This window comes from Bos taurus, chromosome 9 (genome assembly GCF_002263795.3).
Source record: "Bos taurus isolate L1 Dominette 01449 registration number 42190680 breed Hereford chromosome 9, ARS-UCD2.0, whole genome shotgun sequence".
Classification (NCBI taxonomy): domain Eukaryota; kingdom Metazoa; phylum Chordata; class Mammalia; order Artiodactyla; family Bovidae; genus Bos; species Bos taurus.
Window position 1 is genome coordinate 33,974,958 of NC_037336.1, and position 10,975 is coordinate 33,985,932.

Sequence of the window (10,975 nt, forward strand, 5' to 3'; positions counted from 1 at the left end):
TAAGTCTGACACTGTTTCCACTGTTTCCCCATCTATTTCCCATGAAGTGATGGGACCAGATGCCATGATCTTCATTTTCTGAATATTGAGCTTTAAGCCAACTTTTTCACTCTCCTCTTTCACCTTCATCAAGAGGCTTTTTAGTTCCTCTTCACTTTCTGCCATAAGGGTGGTGTCATCTGCATATCTGAGGTTATTGATATTTCTCCCGGCAATCTTGATTCCAGCTTGTGCTTCTTCCAGCCCAGTGTTTCTCATGATGTACTCTGCATATAAGTTAAATAAGCAGGGTGACAATATACAGCCTTGACGTACTCCTGTTCCTATTTGGAACCAGTTTGTTGTTCCATGTTCAGTTCTAACTGTTGCTTCCTGACCTGCATATAGGTTTCTCAAGAGGCAGGTCAGGTGGTCTGGTATTCCCATCTCTTTCAGAATTTTCCACAGTTTATTGTGATCCACACAGTCAAAGGCTTTGGCATAGTCAATAAAGCAGAAATAGATGTTTTTCTGGAACTCTCTTGCTTTTTCGACGATCCAGAGGATGTTGGCAATTTGATCTCTGGTTCCTCTGCCTTTTCTAAAACCAGCTTGAACATCTGGAAGTTCACGGTTCACGTATTGCTGAAGCCTGGCTTGGAGAATTTTGAGCATTACTTTACTAGCATGTGAGATGTGTGCAATTGTGCAGTAGTTTGAGCATTCTTTGGCATTGCCTTTCTTTGGGATTGGAATGAAAACTACATTTTCCAGTCCTGTGGCCATGGCTGAGTTTTCCAAATTTGCTGGCATATTGAGTGAAGCACTTTCACTGCATCATCTTCCAGGATTTGACACGTAGTTTATTTTTGATAGGATAAAATTTCATTATTCAGGGTACTTAAAAGTAGTTCTCAAACACAGAAATAATATGTGCTCGTAATAAACATTTAAAAAGTATTAGTATAATGTAAGAAAGTTTATGCACATACAATTTTGAATCCATTACTCAAATATGAATGTTGTAATAGTATACATTTCTAAGCCAATTGATAAAAATGAATGAACTTAGAAAAAATATTTTCCCACTGTTTAGTTTATCTTTTTTGTTAAACTGGGAGGGAATATATGTATTTGTGAATTTACTTTGTAAAGAAACAAATGGGATAATGCTAGGCACTATTCTAGAAATGTTTATTACATTCAATAATTATTCAACACATTCTAAAATTTGTACATATATGTTTGTATAACATATTTGATATTAAATATGTTCTATAATTTATTTAACCCTAATGGCTATTGATGGAGACTTAGTTGTTCAATTTTTAATATTTGAAACAGTTTAACACTAAACATCTTAACACAATTATGTTTGTTCAGATCATAAAGTATATATTATAAGTGTGTATATGTATTTATATATATGTGATAAATTCTAAATGTGAAATTTCTGGGTCAGAAGTTATGTACATTTAAAATTTTTATTCACATTGTCAAATGATAGCTAACAAGATTCATAATGACTTTCCTGATGAATCTGCCTGCCGATGCAGAAGACAAGGTTTCAATCCCTGGGTTTGGAAGATCCCCTGGAGAAGAAAATGGCAACCCACTCCAGTATTCTGTCCTGAGAAATCCCATGGACAGAGCAGCCTGAAGGGCTACAGTCCATGGAGTCTCAAAAGAGTCAGACATGACTTAGTGACTAAATAACAATAACAAAGATTGATAATCTACTATAATTGTTACATTTTAAGATGTCTGAAAAATCTGGGGCAATATATTAATTGACAAATTATTTGAGTTGTGTAGATATGAATGGCTTGTGCTCATATTTATAAATTAACCTCAATAAGGCAAGCTCCGGGAGATAGTGAAGGACAGGGAAGCCTGGGGCCACAGTCCATGAGGTCACAAAGAGTCAGATACAACTGAGCAACTAAACAAGTCAGTTGGTTAAATAATATCTTACCTGAAATATTCTGATTCTGTATAAAGAATTTTCTATTAAATTGTATTTATAAATGCTTCATTTTCCAGTTAAATTTTTATATGGAGAAGCAGCAATACAACCATCTTAAAATGTCAATATATCAATTACATTGATACGTCACAGAAAATGTGATGCAAATACAAATAAATACCATGATCTAGTATTTTGGCTATTCAAAACAAGTTTGTACTTATGTACATGCTATGTGATATACTCTTTATAACTTAGCACTCAGGTAATGCACTTAAACATCTAACGAACCATTTAAAATTAGAAGCTAAATGTATCTGTGTAAGAATATCGGGCTTTAAAGCACCTTATTGGCTGGTAGTAGTGCCAAGAGTCCAGACTGTCTTGTTTTTATTCCCCATGTAGTGCCCAGTTACACAGTGAATAGTAAAGAAATTAAGCTCACTTTTTCTAAGCTGCTACTCTGCTTTAGTAGCATTTCACTGAACAATGGCAGATCAAAACAAAGGCAATTGATAATCAGTGGTAGACTTTCAAAGCTCTAACTTTTCATGCCCACTTTTGAACCCAAATTTTCTAAATGTGCTGGAAGACTTTGAAATCCACGCCATTTATCTTTACTGATTCTTATCTGAAATATAGTAAGTCATATAATTATTTTTATTTTAAAAACATTTTAGTGTATATATCGGGAGAAGGCAATGGGAACCCACTCCAGGACTCTTGCCTGGAAAATCCCATGGATGGAGGTGCCTGGTGAGCTGCAGTCCATGGGGTCAGGAACAGTCAGACATGACTGAGCGACTTCACTTTCACTTTTCACTTTCATGCATTGGAGAAGGAAATGGCAACCCACTCCAGTGTTCTTGCCTGGAGAATCCCAGGGATGGAGGAGCCTGGTAGGCTGCCGTCTATGGGGTTGCACAGAGTTGGACACGACTGAAGCGACGTAGCAGCAGCAGCAGCAGTGTATATATCAATAATCACTAGAAAATATTGTTATAAATATTTATTATCATTTTTTAGGAATAATTTTTTCCCAAACGTGTCCCAAGAGAGGAAAGGTGTAAGCAAGTATGTGTATCCTGATCAGTTTTAATGGAATATATCACTTCATTGTTAAATGCACAAACCATTCTTTCTTAACTTGAGGGAGCCCCAAAATTCCCAATCACTGATGACTAACTTGAAAGATCTTAGAGTGTGAGCTGGATCTACTCAAGTCTAGAAACATTTTCTTCTACTTCCCACTTCCTTTTTCCAGGTATAGCTCTATATGATCCTGTTTGCTGCTTTTTTGTTTTGTTCTGTTCTTGTTTTGCCAATACTTTTACTTGACGACTTTGTCAAATAGACCCTTTCATAACGTATTTTGAGGAGGGAAAGGCAGAAAGGAAAAGGCATAGAAAAAAAGCTCATTTGACTGCTGCACTAGCACCTGTTCAGCAGGACCAGTGTCTTGTTTTCCCCCACATTCATTTAAATGATATATTTGAAGCTGAACGTGCTGTCACAGGATAGGTGTTTGTTTTTGTGTCTCCCACACAAATCTTGATGATGGGACCCAAGTTTACTGGGCAGGTGCATCTAGTCTGTTTAAAATTTTGACAGGTAATATTCTCAATTCAGTATGGGTTTTAAGACTTGACATGTTCCACAAATTTCTTGAAAAGCAGCTGATGAATGAGCTTGTGGAATCCACCGTGAAACAGGCTACTTTCAAAACCACAGAAGAAGACCTCAGAGTAAATTATGAGTTTGTGGCCCACACTCTTGGGAGGACAGAGAAATAAGACTTTCTTCCAAAAATTAATGAAGTACTGTGCTCTGTTTCAAAATCAAAGATAAGCTCCTACTCTCAGAATGTTGTTAGAAATATCCTTCTGTCTGGAGATGGGTTGTGCTTCTTACACTCTCTCACCATCTCTTGTGTCCAATGACTCAGCTTGGTGAGCCAATTAACTGTTATCAGATGGCTGTCAGGCACTGCTTGGAAATCTAGTCGTTTCAAAAGGATGTTGTTCTAGGAAATTTGTCTCAACTCTGTATAACAAAAGAAACGACACATAAATATAAGTACAATTCAAGAAGAGTTGTTAGATATGTGACTTGGTAAACTAAAATTATAAAGTTACCACATACACTATCCATACCATGTGGAGTTAAGACAATGTTTGGATTTCTAGTATCATCTTCTGGGGTATGATCATGCTCTCATAGCGTGTCTTTACTGGCCTAACTGTGTTCTTTGGGATAAGGTTCATCTCTAAACAAAGGTTTACCACTATTGACTTTATTTGGATCTTTGATTTCATGAATTTGCATTCCTTAACTAACGTTGCACAGATTTATTGTTCTTTGATATTAATTACTCATATTGAAGCTGTGGTGAACTTTTTACCAGTTACTTTCCCAATATACTCTTCTGTATATTCTGTGGTTTCTAATAAGAGAGTGGATTATGATGATGCTATCTGAGCCCAAACAAATTACATTTCATCTTATCTCTGTTTATTTAGCACAATTTGATAAATATCAAACTAATATTTGGAGCTTTATTTGTTTTTCACATTCATTATGTATATGTCTAGGTATGAACAATAATATAATACTCATGGAAGATCACCAAATTCTTTTTTTAAACTTGACTACATCCTGTTTATTCTAACAGTAACACATCTGAGAGTATCTTCCTTCTCTTTTATGAATTGACAATATTCTTTGTCCAGAAAATATACTCCTTTCCTTATCTTTCACAAATCTATGTTCTTTATTATAACACTTCAAAAAGTATTTGTTTTTATATGATGATATACTTTTCTCTAGAAAATATTACTAGTTTGTTCAATATTACCTTTATTCTGGAGCCACAGCCTTGACTCCATATTCAGTCCTCTTCTCTAGATCCTTTCTTCACTTTCTCTAACAGCCAAATTTATCAGGAAGCTAATGAGACTTACCCATCAGGGCCCCACCCTTGTATATGCCCCTTGATAAGCCCTCTATTTAATTCTGAATTCACAAATTTGCATTCTATTTCTAAAGAGGACCCCCCCCCATCCAAATTATAGAAAATTTAGGCACCACAAAGCCTTGATCTGCCCTATTCCTTTATAGGAATCAAGAGAAGGTTCATGCAAATAAAAAGTAACGCTGTGTCTGGATTTAAACTTGTAACTTTGCAGATTAGCAGTCTAATTCTCTCTGGTGGCCAGCTCTTCTATGTTGTTTGAGGTGAATAGATGTAATTCATTTATGGCTTAGTGCATTCTTCTATAGAACCCTATTTTACAGTGAGAAACTAATACTTTTGAAAACACGTATGTGCTATGTTGTTGATATGGAATTTTTTATTTAACCCCCACTAGAACGCAAAACTTAAGATCATGGCATCCAGTCCCATCACTTCATGGGAAATAGATGGGGAAACAGTGGCTGACTATTTTTCTAGGCTCCAAAATCACTGCAGATGGTGACTACAGCTATGAAATTAAAAGATGCTTACTCCTTGGAAGGAAAGTTATGACCAACCTAGACAGCATATTAAAAAGCAGAGACATTACTTTGCCAACAAAGGTCTGTCTAGTCAAAGCTATGGTTTTTCCAGTGGTCATGTATGGATGTGAGAGTTGGACTATAAAGAAAGCTGAGCACTGAAGAATTGATGCTTTTGCACAGTGGTGTTGGAGAAGACTCTTGAGAGTCCCTTGGACTGCAAGGAGATCCAACCAGTCCATTCTAAAGGAGATCAGTCCTGGGTATTTATTGGAAGGACTGATGTTGAAGCTGAAACTCCAATACTTTGGCCACCTGATGTGAAGAGCTGACTCATTTGAAAAGACCCTGATGCTGGGAAAGATTGGGGGCAGGAGGAGAAGGGGATGACAGAGGATGAGATGGTTGGGTGGCATCACCGACTCAATGGACATGAGTTTGGGTGGATTCCCGGAGTTGGTGATGGACAGGGATGCCTGGCGTGCTGTGGTTCATGAAGTTGCAAAGAGTTGGATACAACTGAGCAACTGAACTGAACTGAACTAAGAACCTAAAACTGTAGGAATTATGGTCCCCAACTGTGCCTCAAAGTATTAATTTGTCCAAGCTTATATACAGCTGGCAAGTTTGCCTCTGGGATTTAAACGGAGCTTTGTGTGACCCTAAAACTTGTAGGGCCTCCATACAACACAGCTGTAGTGGTCTTTTAATTTTTCCTCAATTGATATTTGGTTTTATCAAGATCATCCATAGAATACAAAGTTAGAGATTAATATGAGGGATAAAATAAAAACTTTTCAAATAAATCACTTGGTAATAAATTTAACATAATGTATTGCATTTTTCTATTTGCCACAAGATATAATAAAATTGTCCATGAGGACTATTTAAAAGAAACATTCAGCTCTAAATAGGTGGCGGTGGCAACATTTTGCTTTCACAGAACAACTTTTCACTTCCTCACACAATTAACATTGCTATTCCTCCTCCATACATATCCAAGTGGAAAAATTTGTCATGGGATTCTGCAAGGGCCAGGAAAAGAAAAAAAGAACACGTCCTCTCTTAACTTTCTAGTTGGCTAACTGTAAACTCAACATTTGGAGGATGGATTTATAAAATCTGGCTATAGTTGTGCCAAATATTTATTTGCAAAACGGTAGATTTCCTTAATTCTTAAGCATAGATTTCCACAGCTTCTGTCCAATGCCTCCAACTCTGCTCACCCCTACCTGTGACTCCTCTGGCTGGGGTGGGGGCTAGTGATCAAAGTCCGGAAGGTCACGGAAGGAGCAGCCCGGGCAGCCTCGGTAGGCTCTGTAGGCGACGATCAGGTAGTAAAACCCCGGGAGGAACACCAGGATGCCGACAGTCAGGACTGGGAAGGCTCGATTGGCGCCCACTTTGCTGATATAGCCTGCCAGCAAGAGGCAGCCCGTAATAATGAGAAAAGCACCAACCAAAAACTGTGAGAAGGCGCAGGCAATGGCCTTAAAAGGAATGTCAGTACGGCTTTTCTCCAATACATGAGGTCTTACGACACCTGGGCATCTTTTCGGCTTTAAGCTCTCTTTGGCAGGTGAAGTTTCCTTCTGACGGTTAATATGTCCGCCGCCGGGGCTGGAGAGCTTTGCGTATCTCACTTTGCCGCTGGGCATGCTAGCAACCACGTTGGTGCGAGTGGGCACGATAACCCGCTGAGTGGGTGCGGAGCTTGCCGTGGCCACACAGCGGGCGGAGGCGCCAAGGCCAGGGCGTCCACCCAACGGCCGCCTGACCACGCGGTGGGCTGCCCCGGCACCTCTCCTTCATCTACCTTCCCCTTCTGGGAGACTGCCCTGTTTTTGATGGAATCTCTCTTTTAACATGTGCGTTTGCCATTGTTTTGATAATCACCAGATTATTGGCTGTATTTGTTATTTTCTTAAGCCAGTTCTAGTAAACTCCCAAATCCTTTACCATTAAAACTATTTAGATTGAGCAGATTAGATTACATTCTTTGTTTTCATTTAGTCAATTTCATAGAATTTCCGTTTATACTTGCTTATAGCAGGTGCCCTCAATAAAGCTCAAATCCTGACATGATGATCAAGGGCAAAATATGTTCAAAGACGTCAAGGCATTTCACTCCTAAATTTTGGCTCATTTTACAGGGGACAGCTCTCTTGTAGGTTGCGTTGTCTCAACACTGATTCAGTGATTTTGGGAGTGATAAGCTCTTTGGAATGTTAGAGTTTAATGAGAAGCAGTGTGATGTTTTAGGAGATTGCAGAGGGGGGCAGTTCCTACTTTATGACATTCAAACTGGAAACCTCTAAGTTCTCTCTCAATATCTAGAATATCTAGAGAGCTTGGTCCAGAGCTGCAGCCTCTGGTCAAGGTTCTTTACTAACCAAACGTTTGACTCCTCCTTTTCTGTGTTCTATATCTAATTCTTACTGACCTGTGTGTCTTATAAGTTTATAATTCATCTTAAAATTTATTACCTACTACATTCATCATCCTATTTAATTCAATTTGACCTCATTTGGAATGTGCATTCTAAATTCACTCACAAAGTTCTGCTTTTTTAAAACATATTCTTTTATATTTGGGATTACCTCATTATCCTAACTAGAGTATAAATTTGTTTATGGAAGTAATAGTATGACTTCCCCATTCTTTTAACCACAGAGATCCTAGCAGTGGGCCCTTGACCTTCTGCAAACCTAGTGTTTGCTGGTTAAATTTGCTACAAAATGCAAATATTGTTGTTGTTGTTCAGTTGTTAAGTCCTATCTTCTTTGTGGCCCCTTAAACGCATGCTTAAACTCATATCCATTGAGTCGGTGATGCTGATAATTTTCCCTATAGCTATTTAAAGTTAAATTATAATCTTACTTTTATTTACATGAATTTTATAATGTACATCTCTTCTTCCTAACGTGTCTCAGAAATGTAAAGTTGGAGTGGTACATTTGACCCCAAGGTCACACAGCTGGTAATTAATGATATGAAGAACATCTCCCAACTAGTAAGAGCTAGAGGTGAGTCATTTGTAATGGAGATAAAGCTTAATTTCATTCTAGTTTATTGTGTTATATGCATATGATCACATTTGGTATGAGCCAAATGAGAAAGATAATGTTTCAGACCTGTACGTTATGGGCTGTTGAGAGGAAATCTGTGCATTATGAAAGAGCAGAGCATTCAGAAGAGATATCTTTGAGAAAAAAGAGTTGAACTGAGTCCAGGGAGGACATTCTTATTTCAAACAGGCCAATCTCAGAGAGGCTAACCACTTTCAGTGAGATCCTGCTGGCACAAAGGAGACCCCTGTCTGATGTTGAAATTGTGCTTCTGGGAAACAAGAAGAAAAGGTATAAATCAGAGAGCATAAACTGTAGGGCAACGCTGACATAGCAGAATACAGAGGAGTTTGGTAATTCATTGTAGAAATGTATTTCAAATATCTTAACATTATTATTTTATTAAATTGATTTTATCAACTAGGATGATCCAAATTATGTTTTGTTTGCTTAAATAAGGCCGTAAAGTTTATTTTGTGCATATGTAGGTATATGAACAATTTTGAAGTTTAAGAATATAGTAGATATAAATCTCAGTACTCATTTAAAATAATTTAGGGTCCAGACTTCGCTGACATTATGTGACAATTTGGCCAGTTGTTAACTTGGGATAATTAAAATGAAGTGGTAGCTTTATAGACTTGACCCAGGTATCACCTCATGTGTGTATGTGTTAGTCGCTTAGTCGTATTCAACTCTGCAATCCCATGGACTGTAGCCCTCCAGGCTCCTCTGACAATGGAATTCTCCAGGCAAGAATACTGGAGTGGGTAGCCATTCCCTTCTCCAGGCGATCTTCCTGGCCCAGGGATCGATGAACCCAGGTCTCTCGCATTGCAGGCAGAATCTTTACCATCTGAGCCACCTACCTCACACTTCTCTAAATTAAAAGTGGTCAGGATGCAGTAAATTATTCAGAGATTTGAAGCTTTCAACAAAATATGTTATTTGTGCAAAACTCACTTGCAGCTGACTTTTTTACTATTTCCTCCTCTGTTACATGTGGTTATTGGCAACTGACAGCAACAAAATCATGACTTTTTTTTTTCAGGAAAAGATGAAAAATATCCCTATTGAGTTTATCTGGGGGTAATAATGAGCTTTAAATTCAAGGCAACAGGTGATTCAAAATCACCTATGATATTTGTGCATTAGAATGACACAGATATATAAAACAATGCAGGTACTTTCTTGATTTTTTAAATATTTTGCTCTACATTGCTTCTTTTAAGCTTTGAATTTAATTTTGGGCCTAGTTTTTTCCCTTGACTAGATGGGGTAAATTTTGACCTTGACTACTTAGAGGAGACACGTTTCCTACTGCTTAACTTACAGACTATTTTAAACTCCCATACCTCTGTTTACCAGGAGAGAAAAATGGGACTGGTGGAAAGAATATTTCCATAGGATCCTTTCATGAATACGGTCCCTCAGTTACAATTCAGTCTTCTCTCTGGTAGTATGCTTCACAATGATTCTCTCTTTTCTCCTCTGATGAGAAAGAAAAGATTGTCACAGTGAAGTAACTCCAGGATCAGCAGCCACTCATGTTTACCATCATTCTAAGCTGGTCCCATCACTTTATGGGAAATAGATGGGGAAACAGTGGAAATAGTGTCAGACTTTATTTTTTTGGGCTCCAAAATCACTGCAGATGGTGACTGCAGCCATGAGATTAAAAGATGCTTACTCCTTGGAAGGAAAGCATGACCAACCTAGATAGCATATTGAAAAGCAGAGACATTACTTTGCCAACAAAGGTTCATCTAGTCAAGGCTATGGTTTTTCCAGTGGTCATGTATGGATGTGAGAGTTGGACTGTGAAGAAGGCTGAGCGCCGAAGAATTGATGCTTTTGAACTGTGGTGTTGGAAAAGACTCTTGAGAGTCCCTTGGACTGCAAGGAGATGCAACCAGTCCATTCTGAAGGAGATCAGCCCTGGGATTTCTTTGGAAGGAATGATGCTAAAGCTGAAACTCCAGTACTTTGGCCACCTCATGCGAAGAGTTGACTCATTGGAAAAGACTCTGATGCTGGGAGGAATTGGGGGCAGGAGGAGAAGGGGACGACAGAGGATGAGATGGCTGGATGGCATCACCGACTCGATGGACGTGAGTTTGAGTGAACTCTGGGAGCTGGTGATGGACAGGAAGGCTTGGCGTGCTGCGATTCATGGGGTTGCAAAGAGTGGGACACCACTGAGCTACTGAACTGAACTGAACTTTGCTATACAATACCTATTTTCTTCTTGTGGAAAAGCTTCAATTAAATGGTTGTATTACTGAATCATTAGACTTGGACTTGGTCTGGTTATTCCTCTATGTATGTCTGGTTTAATGGAATTAAATTGTTTACAATAGTTACCTACCCCTCCCCCACTCCTCACTCCCCACCCCTACCCCCTGTCACACACACATTAGTGAACTTTCTATGGGCTACAGCAGAAGCTGTTCTGTCGGGGGCAAGA

At 38.5% G+C, this 10,975-nt stretch overlaps 1 non-coding gene across 1 annotated transcript; it reads right to left on the minus strand.

Moving 5' to 3' along the window:
* Positions 1–2,939: 2,939 nt before the first annotated feature.
* Positions 2,940–7,258, minus strand: LOC100336222 (transmembrane protein 230). Its single transcript, XR_003036322.2, has 2 exons — positions 6,673–7,258; positions 2,940–3,988 (listed from the first exon to the last, which is right to left on the minus strand). It is a non-coding gene; the product is annotated as a transmembrane protein 230 (transcript).
* Between the last annotated feature and the right edge of the window lie 3,717 nt (positions 7,259–10,975).